Below are 20,693 nucleotides of genomic sequence, written 5' to 3'. Positions count from 1 at the left end.
CACAACCAAAGACAGGTTGGGGAAGTCCTTCCACTGGGAGGCAATGGGCAAGGACATTGCCAAATATGTCCGGTCAAATGCATAAAAAGTGTTGTTCAATGTCAAATACCTTGTTGTTTACATACTTAGTAGTATATGTAATAGTGCATATGTTTTGTTAATCTGTTTATTTTAAAGTTCTAGAAGGAAATCACCGCCAGTGTGGTTCCCCCACTGTCTGCGATTTGGGGGGCGTGTCATAAATAAACAGATCAGGGTTAAGGTCTCTTTTCCCTGGAAAGGGTTAACATGTAGTACCTGGTGACCACCTGACCAAAGGACCAATCAGAGACGAGATCATTTCAAATCTCTGTGGAGGGAAGCCTTTGTCTGTGTTCTTTGTGAGAGCTCTTTTTGGATCTAAGAGAGGTCAGTCATGTCTCCAAGTTCTCCTGGAGTAGTTCCTACTAATTAATAGTGAGTATTAATTAGAAAGGCGAATTAGTCTTATGATTTGATTTCTATATTTGCAATTGTGTGTTTGCTAAAGGAAATGCTTTATTCCTGTTTGCTGATATTGCTTTTACTGAGAAAGGGGGAGGGGGAATTCTCTCCAGAGATTGATAAGCTTAGACCCTGTATTGTTCTATCTTGAATTACAGAGACAAGTTACTTTCTTTTTATTCTTAAATAAATCCTTTTCTATTAAGGACTTGTTTGGTCTTTCCTTGGGTGGATTCTCAGGGAAAAACAAGGGGGAGGTATCCCTCTCTAGTTAGATCCCGGTATCTCTCCTAGGAAAAGGGAGGGGGGAGGAAGCAGGGGGAATGGTTTGTTTCTCCTGGGTGTAAGAACTCCATGGATTTGGGGCTCTTGGAATCCCCTAGGATTTTGGGGAAGGACTGTGTCTCAATCCACATTTCCTGATTGAGTGGTGGCAGCTTACTAGATCTAAACTAGGATTTTAGTTTAGAGGGAAACCAAGTCAGGTCCCCACATTGGAGCCCAACAGTTCCAAGTGAGGGTGCAGACCATGACAGTGCCAACTGAAGGTGTTTGGAGTATCATTGTATTTAGCAAAATATTTGATTATTTTACACCCTTCAAAGTATGTAACTGGTCGTATACAGGTGTTTTCTCTGAATACTGTCTGTGTGCCTCAGTTTCCCCAATGCATTTCTTAAGGCTCTAGATGGTGGGATAAGGGGGTGTGATTGTTGTAAAGCCCTAGAGGGCCAGTGTGATGCCGTCTGCACAGATAATGGCTGCAACCCTGCCTCCAGGCAACTGATGGCCTGGGCCACCCCCCTGCAAGGTGCCAGCTGAAGGTGTTGGAGAACAAAGAGATCAGGTGGCCTTCTAATGCCTGGAAAAGAGACAAAGGCCAGAGGAGGGAGTGTCAGTGCCTGTGCAGACTTCCGGGAAGCGCATGGTGTGGAAGGGGATGCTGGGATGCTTTGGAACAACTCCATACAAAGCCAGTCAGGACTCTGGGGGAGCCTCCTCTCTGAGCATACTGTCTCCAGGGCAAGAAGCTTACACCTTCCTGGGTCTGACCTCGGAGCATTCAGTTTGCCCTTCCACACCATGCACTTTCCACAGCGACTCTGCCCAGGCAGGTCCTGGGGCAACCAGAGGTCCCTGCACCCCAACTCTGCAGTCAGATGTGACTCTCAGCCAGACAGTAAAACAGAAGGTTTATTAGATGATGGGAACACAGTTTAAACAGAGCTTGTTGGTACAGAAAACAGAACCCCTCTGTCAGGTCCATCTTGGGGGGTGGGGAGCCCAGACCCAAGTTCTGGGCCTCTCCCGATTTCCCCAGCCAGCTCCAAACTGACACTCCCTCCTCTGGCCTCTGTGTCTCTTCCGGACAAGGAGGCCACCTGATCTCTTTGTCTCCAACACCGTCAGTTGGCACTTTGCAGGGGAAACTGAGGCACCCACACAGTATTCAGAGAAAACATTAAGAACATTCCCACTTTGTCACAACAGGTGCAACAAAATTTAATACTGTATATTGAAGCAGGCAAGTGCTGCTTCTGACTTTCCACTTTTAATTGACCCTTGTAATGTTGTGGTGCTGACGCATTGTAGCTTCATTTTATATCAGCTTACAGGGTGAGAGCGGGGGTGGGAGGGGACCACCATTTTGGGCCCCACCAAAAATTATATGAACCTGCCGCCTATGTGTATTTTGGGTAAGATCTAAGTTATAATTGAACCTGGGTTTGTGGCTGATCCTTTGGGATTGGAAGAACCTTTTCTTTTATATGATGAGATCAGATTTTCAGGAATCATCATCATATCTGACGTGTGTCTGGACGGAGGCCTGAGGCTGGGCACGTTAAGGGAACTGCGTGGTTTGGACTTCTAAGTGACCAGTGAGGTGCTACAGAAGCTGTTTTGTGCTGGTTGGTAAATCTAAGTATTGGAATAACCACCAGTGTTTGGGGTTTGTCTGCCCCGTTTTGTTTGCAGTTCACCCTTATTGAGTGACCTCAGCTGGCTCCCACAGGCAGCACCGTCACACTGCTCCTTTCTAGTCACACTTTCTACACATCTAACATTAGTATATAATGTAATACAGATCTATCCCAACACCTGCCGGAGGTCCTCTGGTAAGGCGGATTCGGCGGCATGCCTGCGGGAGGTCCTCTGGTAACGCGGATTCGGCAGCATGCCTGTGGGATTTGGCGGCATGCCTGCGGGAGGTCCTCTAGTAAGGCGGATTCAGTGGCATGCCTGTGGCAGGTCCGCCGGTCCTGTGCCTTCAGCGTACCACCACCGAATTGCTGCTGCAGCTGGGGCACTGGCAGAGCTCCCACAGGCATGCCGCCTAATCCGCATTACCAGGGGACCTCCTGCAGGCAGCCTGCCAAAGGCAGCCTGACGGCCACCCTCAGAGCGACCGGCAGGCCGCCTTCCGCAGCTTGCTGCGCTGGTGCCTGGAGCCGCCCCTGTCCCTGACCCAGGGCAGAGGATAGTGAAGCTGAACATCCAGAGCTTGCAAGATGAAGGAGCAGGGGGGTGAGGCCTGGCGGTGTTGGCAGAACGGGAAAGCATCAGAGGGTTCTGTGGCAACCAGGGGGATTGGTGGGAGTCAGTGAGGGAGGAGTTGGCGGCTTTGTTCTGGTGGCTGGGGAAACACCACAACATTAAAGAAACCAACAGCGCCAAGTCCTGCAGTGTCGCCTGTGGGATTTCCACAAGAGCATCCAGGCAGGGGAGCCAGTCAGCGTGTGACGGTACGACCGGATCAAGCGACAGCTGCCCGAGTTCCAGGAGATGAGGCTGCAGCTGGCTGATACGAGCAGGAGCTCTGAGTGAAGGGAGGGGCGGCCTCCCCTGACATTTTTGCAGCCTGCAGGGAATGGAGACAAAGCAGGGGGATGCAGGGACTCAGGGCAGGACCCACGGATCCGGTAGCGCAGGACTATAGTTGCTGGAGGAGGAGAGAGAGTCCCGCGAGAGGAAGCCGCTGGTGGGAAGCAATAAGTGCAGTGTGCAAACCAGCCAGCTGAGAGTCACAGGGGTCTAGAAAACAAAACAGCAGTGGGTTCCATGGTGTAATGGGCAGCTCTCAGGACTTTGGATCCTGGAATCTGAGTTCAAATCTCAGTGGGACCTCTGGCAGGTGTGTTGGTTTTCTGCAAAGCCTTGGAGCTCAATGTGCTTGGTTACCCTCTCTCAGGGTGAACTAGAGTGATTTTTTTTCTCCTCCTCCTGGGTCACTGGTGCCCATTGGAGATGGGTCTCTGGTCCAGCTGGCCGCCATAGGGTGGGGTCCTACAACTTAACAGTCCGGCTAGAGATTCCTGCGGGTTGACCTGATGGTTGGGTTTCTTCCTGCTTCACCTGATGCCCACAACTTTGGTCCCTGTAGCTGCAGCTCTTCCTCTTGCCCACATGGCATTTAAAGGAAGCAGTGCCGGGGCCAGATTTCCAGGCTGGAGCCCAGCCCCTCTCCTCCTCTGGGCACCTGGAGCAGAGGCGGCTGGCGCTGACAGCGCCCAAGGGAAGCTTAAAAGCCACAGAGCAACCGAGGTCAGGGCCAGAGGAGGGCAGGACCATGCCTATGTGTGGTCTTCAGACAGGCACAAAAACACCCAGCCAGCCTGCTCCCTGCCATGCCAAACACCTACTGAAGGCCACCCGCAGAGGAGCATGTGGGGCGGCTGCTGATGTTCTGTGGCCAACATCAGAAGATGGTAGGAAAGCAGGGCCACCCCCCCTGGTGGCGCCTCTTACTGTTCCCACTCAAGGGGCTCACTTTGGCAGTGGGGCAGGAGATTTTACCCCAAGAGGCTTTTCCCCAGCTGGCGAGAAGCAGAGAAACACCCAGGCTCCCAAGGTGCTATTTAGCAAGTACCCTCCAGCACAGGGACAGGCGCACACTTGGAAGAGGGAAACTGCTCCATACACTTGCCCAGGCAGCCGCCCATTTTCTTTGGCAAGTCAGGAAGGGCAAAGGCGAGACTGGAAGCACCTGGGGCTCATGTCCCAGCCTTTGTGACGCCCAACCCCCAACTCCTTCCCGGGGCTCTAGCTGAAGCCAGAGCATTGGCCTGAGCCGCCAAGAAGAGGTTCCAGCCCTGAAGGGAGCAGGACTTTCAGCACAACGGTAAAACTGCACAAGCACAACCACGAAAGGACTCGAACCCTCGATCGCCTGATCCGAAGTCAGACGCCTTCTCCATTAGTCACGTGGTCACATAGGAAAAGGCCCTCCAGGCACTTCTTTGGAAAAGGCAGACACTGATGCATCCGATGAAGTGGGGATTCACCCACGAAAGCTCATGCTCCAATACGTCTGTTAGTCTGTGAGGTGCCACACGACTCTTTGCTGCTTTTGCAGACACTGTGTTTCTCAGGTCAGCTACTGAGGGGGGCCGAGACTCTCTGTGCACAAGAAGTCAAGTTCCCAGTGAGATGTGAGACTTAATTCTATGGGGCCAGGTGCAGGGCTTTGGCAGGGAGGCTCAGGCATGGGGGACTGGGGTGCAGCGGACGGACCGGCTGTCTATGTACAGAGATTTATTCTCACTGAGGAGGAGGAGGAGGAATCCTGCTGACAGGCAGTGGCCAGGGCTGCTGCAACCACTAGGCGAACTAGTCGGCCACCCAGGGTGCCAGGTGGTTGGGGGCACCAAAAATCGCACTCAGGGGAGGCGGGGGAGTGGAGGTGAGCTGGGGCAGGGGGCTGGGGGAGGTGCGGGGGGGGCTGCCCACAGCAAGTAACGGGGGTGTGTGTGTGCAGGGGCACCGCTCCCTGTCCCAGGTCACCTCTGCGCCGTCTTCTCCCCGGAGGACGCCGCCCCTTCTCTGATTCTCCTCCCCTCCCAGGCTTGCGGCACTAAACAGCTGATTGGCACCGCAAGCCTGGGAGGCGGGAGAAGTGGAGCGGCGCCGGCGTGCTCAGGTGAGAAGGCGGAGCGGAGGTGAGCTGGGGTGGGGAGCTGCTGCAGGGGGGCTGCCCGGCTCTTCCTCTTGGCCCCCGCCCCTGCACTCACTGCATGGTACGTGGCGTGACCCAGCCCCAGCCTGGTCCATTCCCCTGGCTCCCAGCCACGCCACCGGCGAGTGCTGTGGGGCGGTTCCCCCCTCCCCCCAAGCTTGGGAGCCAGGGGAGCAGAGCAGGCTGGGGCCCCAGGCCTCTGTGGGGGGAAGCAGAAGGGGGCTGGTCCCAGGCCATAGTGGGACATGGGGGGCTGGCTACTTCCTGCAGGAAGTGGAGTGACCCGGCCCCGGCCTGCTCTGCTCCCCTGGCTCCCAGGCTTGTGTTGGTGTTGGCTGGATTTGTGCGGGTGTTTGTGTATATTAGCAATTGTGTGTGTGTGGCTGGATTCATGCATGTGTTCGTGTATGTTTGCAATTGTGTGTGTGCGCATGCTCTGCTGCCCTCTGCCAGCACGACAACCATTTCTCCGTATGTCACAGCCCCCATACCGTCGACCCCGATAGTGATTTCCCCATCTTACAAGGGCTGGCTGGCCTGACACTTCTCCCCTCTGCGGAGTGTGGTGAGGGTTGCAGTTCACCCCCTGTGGGGCAGGTGTGCCAAGGTGCGGGGTGCTGGGCTCCAATGCACCTGGAGAGTAGCTCAGGTGAGGCAGGGCAGGGCGTATGGTGTCTGTTCTGCATTACCTGGTGCTGGGCTATTGCACAGTCCCCAGCCACGCCGCACAGTGCAGCCTGGGAGGGAGTGGGGGGAGCAAGCAGATGATCCAGCATAAGGGGAAAATTCTCATTGGTAGCTGTCCAGTGGCAGTGAGTTCCACAGGTCTTGGCACATGCTGTGTGGGGCAGGAGGTCCTTGTATTTGGAGCAGTGGAAGTGAACTGCATGCAGTTGTGTCTCTGAGCGTGATTGTGAATATTATGGTGTGTGGGGAGGTGATTGTGAGAGTGGCTCATGGATGGAGGAGTTTGGTGGGCTGTGGGGATCCCTGAAGAACTAGCTCAGCGTGTGAATGAGGGACTGGGATGTATGTGGGGGCCGGACTGTGGGTTGGGGTGTCCAGGAGGACCCAAGGGAAGGGACTAGGGGGATTAGGGATAGAAGAGTGTGGGAATACCAAGGTGCATTGTGGGAATGTGGGATTTAGAGAGCCCAGAGTGGATGGGTGGGGGCGGGTTGGAGGACTCCACAGTGGCTGAAAAGGGGAACCCGGCAGGTTTGGGGGTAGCAGAGATTGGAGATGAGGAACCTCACACCCTGGGGATGGGCTGGGGGAGTGGGGGGATGGGAAAGTGGGGCCCAGCAATGGAGAAATGGGTTGGAATCAATTAGGGGCAGGGCGCTGAGAACGGGGAGGGGCAGGAGGAAGGGGGGATGGGGTGCTGAGAACAGGGGGAGGGGCAGGAGGAGGAGGAGGTCATCGGGGGAGGGGCGAGAGGAGGAAGTCAGGGGCAAAGGGAAAGGCCAGGCAGAGTGTACAGGATGGGGGAGGGGACGCTGGGTTCTGAGGGATCCCCACAGATGGGGGTGGGGCTGGCGAGAGGGTCACAACAGAAGGGGAGACACGGGGGGGCAGGTTGGGAGGGCTTGAAAGGGCTGTCGGGTCCCTACAGAGGGGGAGGAGGGTAGGAGTGCTGAGGATGGGGATGGGGGGGAGGAGGAGGAAGGGGGCGGGGTGCTGAGGACAGGGAGGAGGAGGTCAGGGTGGGGTGCTGGGGGGGAGGGGAAGGGTGCTGAGGACAGGGATGGGGGGAGGAGGCGGGGGGGCAGGGTGCTGAGGACGGGGAGGGGGAGGAGGATGTCAGGGGTGGGGCGGGAGGAGGTCGGGGCGCTGAGGGGGAGGATGTGGGGGGGCAGGGTGCTGAGGACAGGGATGGGGGGAGGAGGAGGAAGGGGGGGTGGGGCGCTGAGGACGGGGAGAGGGAGGAGGATGTCGGGGGTGGGGCGGGAGGAGGAGGTCCGGGCACTGAGGGGGAGGAGGCGGGGGCAGGGTGCTGAGGACAGGGATGGGGGGAGGAGGAGGGAGGGGGGTGGGGCGCTGAGGACGGGGAGGGGGAGGAGGATGTCGGGGGTGGGGCGGGAGGAGGAGGTCGGGGCGCTGAGGGGGAGGAGGCGGGGGGCAGGGTGCTGAGGACAGGGAGGAGGGGAGGAGGAGGAAGGGGGGTGGGGTGCTGAGGACGGGGAGGGGGAGGAGGATGTCGGGGGTGGGGCGGGAGGAGGAGGTCGGGGCGCTGAGGGGGAGGAGGCGGGGGCAGGGTGCTGAGGACGGGGAGGGGGAGGAGGAGGAAGGGGGTGGGGCGGGAGGAGGAGGTCGGGGCGCTGAGGGGGAGGAGGAAGGGGCGGCAGGGTGCTGAGGTCGGGGGCGGGGCTGGTGGGAGGGTCACAGCGGGGGGGGGGTGAAGCCCTTTCACTCCGCTCTGCCTCTGCCTTGTGCCCCCCCCCAGCCCGGATCCCACGCCCGGGGGCGGGGCGGGGGAGCAGCGAAGCCTCGGGGCGAGGGAACCGGGGCCTCCCCCCACGCGCCGAGTCTCTGTCCCGCGCTCTCTCCGCCAATCAGGGAGCGGGGAGTGGCGCGGCGAAGTGATGAGTTACGGCCCCTCCTCCAATAGAGGCCGCGTGTGAGAGAGAGAGAGCGAGAGAGAACTACGCTTCCCAGAGTGCACCGGGAGGGGGGCGTTGTCTGAGCAAACTGTCCGTCACTTCCGCTCTGAGCCGAGCCAGGAACTACAACTCCCAGCCTGCCCCGGGGCGCCTCCGTCCTCGCCAGCCCAGGTAAGGGCGGGTCCCTGGGTCAACCTGACACCTCCCCCCCCAACGCAACTCCTCATCCCCGCCCCGCCCACCTCCGGCTCCTGACGCGAACTCGCGTGTCCAGGGGTCTCGGCCCGGCCCTGCCCCCCCCCGCAGCGCCGCGCCCCCCCCCGCTTGCTTCTCTCTTGGCCTCGGGGGTCTCTCCCGATTCGGGGGCAGGTCTGTTGGATGGAGCCATGTGGAAATACGGGGGGGCTGGGAGCCAGGACTCCTGGGTTCTCCCCCAGCTCTGGGAGGGGAGGGGTAGAGTGGGGGAGGGGCTGGGGGTGCCTGCTGCCCTTGCGGTGACCAGCAGAGCCCCCCCCTGCAGCTTGCCCCCCCCCCAACCAGGCGCTTGGTGTGCTGGTGCCTGGAGCCGCCCCTGGTTCCAGCCCCTCTGCCCAGGCAGCTCCCCCAGCCTGACACACACACCCAGCCCCTGCACCCGCCCCACCCCAGGGCTCCTCAGCCCAGAGGGGAGCCCCCCGGCTGAGTGGGGAATCAGAACCCCCCGAAATTACCCTGGGACCAGCATGATCTGCCTCCGTCCTGCCCTGCTCCCCATGTATTCGGAGTGAGTCAGTTTCCCTGTCCCAACATGTGTCTCTTCTCCTCCCCAGTTCCCTCCAAACCACCCCATTTCCCTGCACCCCGGGCTGGGTCTCTGCCAACCCCCCTTATCCCCTCCTGCCCCCAATATCTCCCTACCCCTACAGGTCTATAGGGCTGGATCCCTCCCTCCCCCCTTCTCCCCTCATTTCCTGCCTCGGGGGGTCTATGGAGATGGGTCTCTCCTCTGCCATCCCCTCTCCTACCCCCCCCATATACCGCTGCCTCTAGGGGTCTGTGGGGCTGGGTCTCTCTCCCCCCTCCATCCCCTCCCCTGCCCCCAATATCCCTCTGGGGCTCTGTGGGGCTGGGGCTGGGGCTCTCTCCCTGCCCCTGTGCTCTCCCCTGCACACGATGTCCTGGGAGTGACTCAGTTTCCCTGGACCAACATTTCACACACCCCACCCCCACCCGACATGTCTCCCTCCACCCCACCCCAGTTCTCCTGCACCCCAGCCTGGGTCTCTGCAAATCCCCCTTCTCCCCTCCTGACCCCAAGATCCCCTGCTCCTACAGGTCTATGGGGCTGGGTCTCTCCCTCCCCCCTTCTCCCCACATCCCCTCATCCCTTCACCCAATATCTCCCTGCCCCAGTCTGTCTATGGGGCTGGGTCACTTCCTGAAGCCCCGCCCCCAGCGCGGGGCTCACAGACAATCCCCGCCCGGCGGCTGTGACGTGCGCTGGGGTTGTGACGTGCGCTGACGTTTTCACTCTCTGCAGGCGACTCGTTCACTGGAGACCAAAACGACAGGAGGTGTCACGTGTCCATGGGCGGGGCTATGCAGATGAGCAGTGTCTGGCGGCAGGACGCAGAGCAGCGAGAGGAACCGAAGGAGCCCGGCGGAGAGAATTCTCTGCGTGTGGACAGAATCCGGTGTGGGGAGTTCGTGCTGTGGGTGCCTGCACCGGAGTCACTTCGGGGCAGTGATTCACACCGAGCCACGTATTGACCAATGGCGTGTGAATGGGGTGTGGTGCCTGGCGGGGAGCAGCTCATGGTGAAAAAGAAAGCAATGGGAGCAGCAGATCCTGTCCTAGCAGTGGTTTGTGGGGATGTGGGGGTTTCTTTGCAACCATGAGAGGGATTGTTGTGGGTGCAACTAGATCCCCACATTCTCCGGGGGGGGCGGGGCTTCTACTGTCTGCCTTGGGGATGGGGAGGTCCATGATGTCACAGCCCATGGGGGAGGGTTTTGAATCATGTTTCTGAAGTGGGAGAGCAAATTCCCCTGCTGCCACTCACTCTCCACTAGGGGGCTGGGTTGGGATCTCTAGGGAGGGAAGCACAAGAAAAAACAGTCTCCCCTATGGAACCCAGTAGTCCTGGCTCCCAGTCCCCCTGCTGTAGACCCCCTCCACTCCCAGGACCAGGGATGAAACCCAGGGGTCCTGGTGCCCAGCCCCCTCCCTGCTCTGACCACTCGAACCCACTCCCCTCCCAGGGTGGTGCAGGGCTCACTGGGTCTGTGTTCCAGCTCTGCTAAGGGCCTTGACTGATTTTCCCAAAGTGCTTCCTTCTGAATCCAGCACATCTGCCCCCCCTGCCCAGTCACTGCCCACCCCCATGTGGGGGCACCCGCACTGTGCCGGGTCGTGATGGGAAATTGTCCAAGCTGGCCCAGGAGAGACGTGTGTGTCCCTGCTGCCCCCTGCTGGTGTGGCTGAGCCCCGCTCTGTGTGTGTGTGTGTGTGTGGTGGCTTTGCAGGATTTTGTATCCTGCAGCAAGTGACTAGGGTGACCAGATGTCCCGATTTTATAGGGACAGTCCCGATTTTTGGGTCTTTTCCTTATATAGGCTCCTATTACCCCCCACCCCCGTCCTGATTTTTCACACTTGCTGTCTGGTCACCCTACAAGTGACACACACACACACATTGACGCACAAAGGGACTCTCAGTCCCAAGAACACTCACACACAACACACCCAGAGGGGCATGCTAGCCCAACCCCCAAAGAGAGAAACAATCACACCCACAGCCACACTCACAATCACACACACACACACACACCAGAATATTCGCAATTGTGCTCAGAGACACAACCGCACACTGTTCACTCCCACTGCTCCCAACACAAGGACCTCCTGCCCCATACAGCGTGTGCCGAGGCGTGTGGAACTCACTGCCACTGGACAGCTACCAATGAGAATGGACCTTTCCAGGAGACCAATAGACATGGCCATGGCGACAGCGGGGGCTGGCTCCCAGGGTCTGACCCGGGCTGAGACTGGTTCTGACCTAGAGGGGGTCTATCCAGCAGGGGGCAGCGTACCCACACACAGACCCACCAGAAGCACCTTTCTTAGCGGGTCTCCCAGGCCATCCCCCACCCTGCCCCGGGTTGGGTAACAAAGGGGCAGTACGGGACTCTGGGCTGTGTCACAACCCGGCCCCAGCCTCTCGCTCCCACATGCTGGTGAGTTGGGTAACTGCCGAGGGATTGCATGAGAGAGTCAGAGCCAGCGAGAGAACCCAGGAGTCCTGGCTCTTCCCTCCCGCCAACACACACTCTAACCACTGGACCCCACTCCCCTCCCAGGGCTGGAGATAGAACCCAGGAATTCTGACCACCAATCCCCTTCCCTCGCTCTGATCACTAGACCCCACACTCCCCTTTTAGATTTTAGTCCCGCTGCCTCTTCTATCCACCCACCCCACCTGTCCATCCCTTTGCTGCAGGTTTCTGGGGTGTCACCCCTGTTCTGCACTCCCCCAGTGCAGCCCAAGGCTTTTCCTCCCCCCAACCACACATCCTCTCCCCCTCGTGCTGGATCGTCTGCTTGGCCCCCTGCCCCCTCCCAGGGTGCGCTGTGCGGCGTGGCTGGGGATTGTGCAATGGCCCAGCACCAGGCAACACAGAACGGACACCACATGCCCTGCCCAGCCTCACCTGAGCTGCTCTCCAGGTGCATCGGAGCCCAGTGCCCCGCACCTGGGCCCTCCTGCCCCACAGGGGTTGAGCTGCAGCCCCCACCACACTCCACAGAGGGATTAAGTGTCAGGCCAGCCAGCCCTTGTAAGATGGGGAAATCACGACCGGGGTCGACGGTATGGGGGCTGGGACATATAGAGAACGGTTGTTGCACCGGCAGAGGGCAGCTGAGCATTCGCGCACACATACACACACACACACAATTGCAAACATACACGAACACATGCATGAATCCAGCCACACACACACACAATTGCTAATATACACAAACACGCACATAAATCCAGCCAACATCAACACAACTACTAACAGATGCAAACACATGCACAAATCCAGCCACATGAACACACACACATTTGCACAGCCACAAACACAACCCCCAGAGCTGTAATAACACCCCCCTCCACACACAAAACCCTTGCAGAAAACCACACAAACACATGCAGAAATCAATTCATCCATCCATCCACCCACCCACACATACACCATCCCCATTCTGTGCACACACCTTGGGTCACTGTGACACCGAAGACTTCAGTTGGATGGGGGGCCCAGCACCATGTGTCTTTGCAAGCAAGGTTGAGCAATTCCCCCTGTGTGGCCTCATGCAGGTGATGGCTGATTCCCCCAACTCACAGCCAGTGGTGAGCTCCAGCCAGTTCACACCCATTCACAAGAACCAGTTGTTAAATTTAAAAGCCTTTTTAGAACCGGTGGTTCCAGGACAACCGGCTCTAAAAAGCTTTTAAATTTAACAAAGGCTCAGGCAGCTGTCTGCCTGGCCCCAACTCACCTCCCTCTCTCCCCTGAATGCTCCGCCCTCCTTTTTCTCTGCTTCCCGCGAATCAAATGTTCATGGGAAGCCAGAAAAAAGCAGCAGGCAGGTAAGCTGGGCGTGGGGGCGGAAGGGCTCCCTCTGGCCCTGGCCGAGTGCCCCAGCCCGGTCCCAGCCAAGCACCCCCAGCTCAGGCCCAGCCCGGGGAGTCGGGCCCCGCGGCTCTGGCCCCGGTGCCGGCGGAGCGGCTCTGGCCCCGGTGCCGGCCCGGCCCGGGGAGTCGGGCCCCGCAGGGCCGGTTGAGGTCCCGGCGGAGTGGACCCGGTCCCAGCCCCAGGCAGTGTGGTAAGGGGGCAGGGAGCAGGGAGGGGGTATTTGGTGGGTTGTGGGGGGGTGGATAGGGGTCAGGGCGGTCAGAGGGCAGGGAACAGGGGGATTGAATGGGGGCAAGGATCCCGGGGGCAATCAGGAAGGAGCAGGGGTTGGATGAGGTGGTGGGGGCACTCAGGGACAGAGAGAAGGGGTGGTTGGATGGGGCAGGGGTCCCGGGGAGCCATCAAGAATGAGAGGAGGGGTTGGATGGGGCTGCAAAGGGCAGTCAGGGGACAGGGAAAGGGGGGGATGGGTCAGGGGTCCTGGGGGGGGTGTCAAAAACATGGGGGGTTGGATGGGACATGACCTCCTGGGGGGGCACGACCCCCTCGTGAGGTGAGAAGGAGGGAACCGGTTGTTAATATTTTGGCAGCTCATCACTGCTTACAGCATAGTGACAACCATACTACACAATTCTTATAACTGCATATGCGTGAATGGTATACATCTATGGGTAGAGAAATGACTTTCAGCAGATCATATCCTTTCCCCTGATACCTTACAAGTCATGCTCTATATGTAAGATCACGATTATATGAAAATGAGGAATATGGGGGTTACAGCCGCTCCCCCAAAGGTCTAGAATGTCACACTAAGATTCTATTTTCATTTACGTAACCAACTTTGACCTCTCTGCCTAACACTTATAATCACTTACAATCTATCTTTCTGTAGTTAATAAACTTATTTTAATGTTTTATACTTACTTGTGAAATTGTCCAAAGTGCTTGGGAAAGCTGCTCAGATTAAAAAGGCTGGTGCATGTTCACTTTCTTTTTGAGAAAGTGGTGAATTAATTAATGAGCTTGCACTTTTCAAGAGGTTTTGAGCAGTGTAAGATGGTACATTTCTGAGGTGCAAGGCTGAGGAAGATATGCTGGTGTCTCTCTATGTAAAATTGAGGAGTGGCTTATAGAGCATTCATGCCACTTAGTTGGGTGCATTGCTGCATGTTGTTGGCTGAGTGATCACAGCACATGGAGGGGGTTTTGCTGCTTGTCACTAGTGCAGCATTGTAAGACACAGCCCAGGCTGGAGAGATAAGAGGACAGAGCAGTTCCACAGTTTGGGATTGTACCCCACGGATCCCACCACACAGAGATCCTGCTGTGACCAGCCATGGTAATACTGTGCTTAGTGCTCTGCCTTGTAGCTTCAACAGCTGCACATGCAAGATGAGTTACAGTGACCTTGACCTTGTTTCCATGTTTATCCAAAGCCTCCTTTTGACACTTGTCAGCAAAAAGACCCGTTTCTTTTGCAAGCATTTCTATAGCTAGCCAGAGTTGGGCTTCTCCATTAACAAAAAAGATTGACCAAAAGGGGTCAAGAGGAGGCACGTTCAGCAAGGCAGCACTGGATGCTGGATCCTGAATCTGCTCTTTATCCAGCAGCTCTCTTGGCAAGCTCTGCCATGGTGCCACGCTCTGGGACTTCTCCCCGAACTGCTCCATTTTTCATCAACAATAACTTGAAAAGTGAAAGGACAGTAATTCTCCATTTCCTGCAAGCCCTCCAGAGAACCCTCTAGAAGGGGCTCTGTGCATAGATATCCCCAGTGAATTGCATGGCCGCACAACACAGGCTCTCCTGTCACAGCAAATTGCAGTGGAAGCAACCTCCTTGCCAATGCCAATAGCCTTTTCATCAACACCAGACTGAGGATTTGATTCTCTCCAATGCTCCGTTGGAAAGAAGCCTTTTCCTTCACAAGCAATTACTTGGATTGTCAAGGGAGGTCTCTTCTGTTTCCTAGGAAGACACAGGAAAATGTGAGCAGAGGAGACAAAAGCTATAGAACAAGGCACCATTGGGAGTTGAACCCAGGATCTTCTGTTCATTAGACAGGTGCTTTAGCCTACTAAGCCATGGTACGTTCCCCAGCAGGCCATTTGCAACCACTCCACTTCATGGCCCAAGACTACACCTTCAAATTCCAAAGTAAAAATGTTCCCCATTTCCCTCAAGACTTGCAGACCTTGAGCAGGCTGGCTCAGTGCACAGAAAGCCACAGCTGAGCTGACAGAGGGCTTCTAACATGCACTTCTCCCACAAGCTGCTGTGATCAGATACTGATTAGTGCTCTGTGTTCCACTCACAGCAGCTTCAGCTCAACTCTGAGTCATGGTAACCTTTCCATCAGCTCCAGATTTACCACTTAACACTTTCCAAGACTTAGCTGCAAGGAAGGGTCTCTGTGTCTTGAACAAGCACTTCCAAGGATGGTGCAGTGAGGTCTTTTCTTTTCATGAGAAGAAATAAAAGAAAGGAGCCTGACAGACAAGCCAGGTTCAGCAAGGAAGAACTGTCAGGCCAAGCCAGGATCTCCTGGTGAGTAGGAAGGCTCTTCAGCCAGCTCTGCCCAAAGATCACTATCCAGAGGCCACTTCCCACAGAGTCCAGTTATGGTTACAGACCCATCCTGAAATTAGAGCAGGATATTTTAAAGCTTATTCTCACAGTAAAGTAACACAATTCAGCCATGTTGGTACAGAGGAGAAAGCACTCTGTCATTTCATAGTTATTGCGAATGATCTCACTGACAAACTTCCTTTTATCAGGGCTGCTCCCAGCACTTTAGGGAGTTTTTCCTCTTCTCCCTTCCAGCTGTGGTGACGGGACTGCAGCAGCTCCCCAGATGGCCGGCTTTGCTCTTTCACTTATATCCTTCTCATCTTTGGCTGAAGCTGTGTTTGCCACCAGTTTAATTCGTAACTGAGACCTCAGGTACCAGCAGCTAGTTACAAAGGCTCAGTTCCCATCACCATAAGTGGGAGGTTTCCTGGGCTGCAGGATTTGGCCCATGGACAGTCAAGGTGCTACAGCAGCTACATTCTTACGTGGTGAGTCCTGCAGCCTATTACCAAACTGCTCTGCCATAGTCTGCAGGGGGCCTGACTTGCTGAGAATCTGGCAGAGGAGAGACCCTGGAGCAGAGAAGGAAAATGTCCTCAGCAGTCACAGCCGGCAGGAGCAGCAAAGACTGAGTTTCAGACACACTTTTTCACCAGGACAATAAATGTCCCCTGATATATTCTCAATTCACGCCCACACCCAAGGAAGCCCTGTTCTGCTCTATTACACTCTCATGAGATGAGAGGGAAGGTCCTCTCATGGGTAAATAACTGATTACAAGGTAGGAATAAATGGTCAGTTTTCAAAATGCAGAGAGGTCAATAGTGGTGCCCCCCAGGGGGTCTGGGACAAGTACTATTCAACATATTCATAAATGATCTGGAAAAAGGGGTAAACAGGGAGGTGGCTAAATTTGCAGATGATCCAAAACTACTCAGGAAAGTGTAGCAGGGTGGCCCCTGCTCCTTCCCTGAAGGGGTTTAAAAGTGGCCTGGCATGGCTTGAGAGCGGCTGCTCTCAAGGCTGGGCTGATTGGGGAAGTGGCTGCAGCTGGGGCCACGCCCCAAACTGAGGAACAGGGCCTTATAAGAAGGCCAGGGAAGCCAGAAGCCCAGAGAGTCTCTCTCTGGCTATAGAGAGAGATTGGCCTGGCCTGGTCGCTTAGGGGCTTGAGACTGGATACCTGAGTGAAGCAGGGCTGGGGAAGGCTGGGGAGCTCCAGCCTAGAAAGCCCCAGGCTGTGGCCTAGCAGTGGGCCAACAGGTACTGGGGGTTGCAGAGGGCAGCCCAGGGGTAGGCCAGGGCAGCAGGTCCAAACCCCTTTGCCTGTGATGAGTAGGCTGATACTGCAGTCTGCCCCAGAGTGTGGGGCTAGACAATGACTGGCAGTAGCCAAATACTGAGGCAAGGTGGGGATAGAGGGTAGGGATTCCCTAAGGAGAGGAGACCCAGAGAGAAAGGGGTTACTGCTAGGGGGCAGCACCCCATGTAAGAGGGCACCGGATCCAGGGAGGGACACGGGGGCCTGAAGACAGGTGGATCACCAGCCTGCAGAGGGCGCTCCGAATGCTGGAACAGAGCTAATTCCCGGAGTCACCAGCAGGAGGCGCCGCGGGGGTGAGTCCGACCTGTTACAGAAAGTTAAGTCCAAAGCAGCCTGCGAAGAGTTACTAAAAGATCTCACAAAACTGGGTGAAAGGGCAACAAAATGACAGATTTGTTGATAAATGCAAAGTGATGCACATTGGAAAACATAATCCCAACTATACATATAAAATGACGAGCCCAAAAATAGTTGTTGCCACTCAAGAGGGATCTTGGAGTCACTGCGGATAGTTCTCTGAAAACATCCACTCAGTGTGCAATGACGGGCAAAAAAGCAAAGAGAATCTTGGGAATCATTAAGAAAGGGATAGAGAATAAGACAGAAAATATCATATTGCTTATGGCCGACCACATGCATTGGCCTCCCCTCAGGCAGGGGACTTATAGGCCCTTCTGCCAGTTGGTGTTGGCAGCAGCAAGGGTTGGGTTCAATGTCTAGGGGAGGAGAGCAGCAGAGAGAGAGGAGGAGAGAGAGTCCCAAGAGCACAGTGCAAACCAACCAGCTGAGGGTCTCACAGGAGTCCTGAAATAACAGTAGCTCCAGGTCCCATCAGGGCTGCCCAGATGGTGGAGTAAGTGGGGCAATTTGCCCTGGTCCCCGCAGGGGCCCCCACAAGAGTTTTTTGGGGCTCCTGGACGGGGTCCTTCACTAAGTCCGGGAGCTCTGGAAAACTCTCGTGGGGTCCGGGCCTACGGAGATTCTTCCACTCTGGGTCTTCGGCGGCAATTCGGTGGCGGGGGCTCCTTCATGAATGAAAAGTGACTTCATTGAAGTGTTGAAGTGCCTTAATGAAGAGAAAAGATTGGGTATGAAAGGGCTCTTTAATCTCGCAGAGAAAGGCATAACAAGACCCAATGGCTGGAAGGTGAAAAGAGATAAATTCATATTACAACTAAGGCACAAATATTCAACAGCGAGGATGATTCACCACAGGAACAAGCTCCCAAGGAAAGTGGTGGATTCTCCATCTCCTGATGTCATTTAATGAAGACTAGATGCCTTTCTGGAATGTGTTTGCCCCAAAAGTAGCTATTGTGTCATACAGGAGGCCTGTGATATGCAGGGGGTCAGATTAGATGCTCTAATGGTCTCTTCTGGCCATAAAGTTGACTAATTTCTGAAAAACTGAGTGTAGCATTGGGAGCAGTGTCTGATGTTTTCCTGTCTAGCCGGCTTGCTGCCTAGAACGAACGCTCCTTGAGTGGGGTGATCCACAGGGAGTAGCTCAAACCTCCAAAGTGCCTGGCCAGGGGCAGGACATTAGCACAGCAAGGGAGGGGTGTGTGGCAGTGACATCACAAAGGCTTTTGCAGGACCTCAGACTATTGGTCAAAGGTGGTGGGGAGTTGGTGACCTCACAGAGAGATGCTGACATCAGCCAGGCAGGACAGGGGCGAGGGGCCAGGGAAACCTCAGAGACCCCTGTGGCTTTGCTTCTCCGAGGTCTCTCTTTGAGGACTGACAGAGTATTCAGGTTCACGTACGTGAGTGCCAGGGGGAACCTCTTTTGAGTTTTCTCCTTCCCTTTTATTGATTTTACTAGAAAACAGCTGTCCCTGTTTAGAAGGTAAGAGCATCCTTGATAGAAGGGGTGTCATGGGGGCATCACAGTTCGGATGCCGGTGCTCCCCCCCCAATGTATGGAAGTTCCCGCCACCCTGCCCTGTGTTCGCAGGGCGGGAGAGAGCAGCATCCACGGCAGTGATTTGCTCCTGGCTGCCGGAGCAGAGCAGCAGGCTCAGCTGTCAGAACTTCCCAGAGTGATGAAAGGGGAGGGGCCCATGGCTCTGTAGCAGGAATGCAGGGCAGGCGAGTTCACGGCGGGCATTGTGGGATACTGGAGGAGGCCAGTTATGGTGATATAATGAACAGCAGCGTCTACTCTGTCACTTTAAGTTTGCTGCAAAAAGCTCTAGACCTCTCATCGAAGTCGTTTTATTTTGTCACCAAAACAGGGCAGTTTTGTCGCCAGATGTGGCATTGCACTGTGTACACCGGCCACAAGCTGCCGACCGAGGGAGTGTTGTGTGTTTTTCACACACCTGAGCAATATAATTCTGCTGAAACAACTTTGTAGTGCAGACCTGGCCAAAGATTGACTCACACACAACTTGCAAGGAAAACCTCACCTGCTCCTCTGCTTTGCAGAATCCAAACACAAGTAAAGCTTGTCAGGCCCCGGTAGAGATGGCAGGAGTCAGGTGTGGGCAGGGCCGGCTCTGGCTTTTTTGCCACCCCAAGCAAAAAAAATGGGGTGGGGCCACTGGAGCAACAAAACAGGGGGGGGAAAAACGGCACGGGTGGAGCGGCAAAGTGGGGGGGTGGGGGGGATACGGCGCGGCTGAAGCGGCAAAGCGGGGGGGGACACGACGGGGCGGGAGTGGCACAGGGGGGGGGGACAACACAAAAACGGTGGGGCTGGAGCAGCAAAGCAGGGGGCTGGGGGGAAAAAACAACGTCGCGGCCGGCAAGGCACGGGACAAACACGCAAAAAAACCCTCCAGGCGGGGCGGAGCCAGGGGACTCCCTGTGCTGCAGAGTGCGCGCCCGGTCTAGTGCGGGGGGAAGGGGAGGGAGCGGAGGGAGAGAGAAGGGGGGCAGCCAGTGCTTCAGCGGGACACTCACCACGTGGCCCTGACCGCCGCGCCGCCTGGCACCCTCACTCCTTCTCTAGACTAACCAGTCCTAATATACTGTAACATGGTTATATTCCACCACCTTCACTGGTTACACCCAACAAAATGAATTATACAGCAGACAGAAACAATCACAGAACCAGACAGAGACCATGCAAATAAACATACAAAACAATACAGAAGGGAGGATTTCACAACTACATCTATACAGACATAAGGGTTTTCCAGCTGGGTCTATTGATAAGTGAGTTCTTGCCAGACAGGATGCTACCAAACTAAGTTTCCCTTTCTCTGGAGGTGACAGGAATATCAGGACAGGATTGTATTCCTAACAGCCCAATAGCACCTTAGTTCAATGTGACTAGTTGGGAATGTGAGGATGTGACCATACACTTCCCACCTTATGGCTGCCTTTGCTGCTTAGCCGAAGAACCAGGCCTCAGACTGTCACAGTAAGAGAAGGCCATTACACAGACAGATGGTGATTTTTTATTCTTTCTTTTATATCTTTATAACTAGCTAAGTGATAAAAATACACCTAAATTCTTAAAGTACAGGCCTTTGCAGACAGGCCTGAATATCTGTATCCTAACAGTCCTTGAGGTCAGGCAGCCTCTGGGTAAGGGGGTGGGGAATCAGATCCTTCCCCTGGCCAATTCCACCAGGGTGGTGTATAAACCAGGCAAGTTCCCCACAATAGCCAGACCAGATGCCCCCTGTACACTTGCCCTCTGTCCTCATTGCTTCTCTGTATCCCTTCCCCCCCATCTCTGCTGCTCCCCCTCTGGGCTTTCTCAGCACCTGGACCCACAGCGCTTCCTGCCAGCCAGAGACTGCATGTTCTAGGCCTGCTCCTGTGGATGAGGCCTCTCTCCTGCTTGCTAAGGAAAGGAACCTTTCCAGGAAATGGCCACAGCTTCTGGGATTCCCTGTGTGGCTGTGAAGAGAGTTTGGCTCCTGGCACACAAGGCAACTTAAAAGCTGAGTACCCAGACAGGGGCTTGAACCCTGGACCCTCAGATTAAGAGCCTGATGCTCTACCAACTGAGCTACCTGGGCTTGTTAGGAAACATCTTCACCATTCACCACAAGAGTGATTATCCCAGTGTGCAGGCAAGAGTGAGCAGGCAGGCAAAAGAGAGGCAAAAAAAGTCCCAGGACAAAAACCCTACAGGTTC

The 20,693-nt window shown here is 55.8% G+C and overlaps 1 non-coding gene across 1 annotated transcript; it reads right to left on the bottom strand.

Annotated features, from left to right (window-relative positions):
* Window positions 1-20,501: 20,501 nt before the first annotated feature.
* On the bottom strand, window positions 20,502-20,574 carry TRNAK-CUU. The gene has a single exon. It is a non-coding gene; the product is annotated as a tRNA-Lys (tRNA).
* Between the last annotated feature and the right edge of the window lie 119 nt (window positions 20,575-20,693).

Source organism: Mauremys mutica, unplaced genomic scaffold (genome assembly GCF_020497125.1).
Source record: "Mauremys mutica isolate MM-2020 ecotype Southern unplaced genomic scaffold, ASM2049712v1 Super-Scaffold_100101, whole genome shotgun sequence".
Taxonomy (NCBI): Eukaryota; Metazoa; Chordata; order Testudines; family Geoemydidae; genus Mauremys; species Mauremys mutica.
This window is presented reverse-complemented; position numbering and strand designations above follow the sequence as displayed.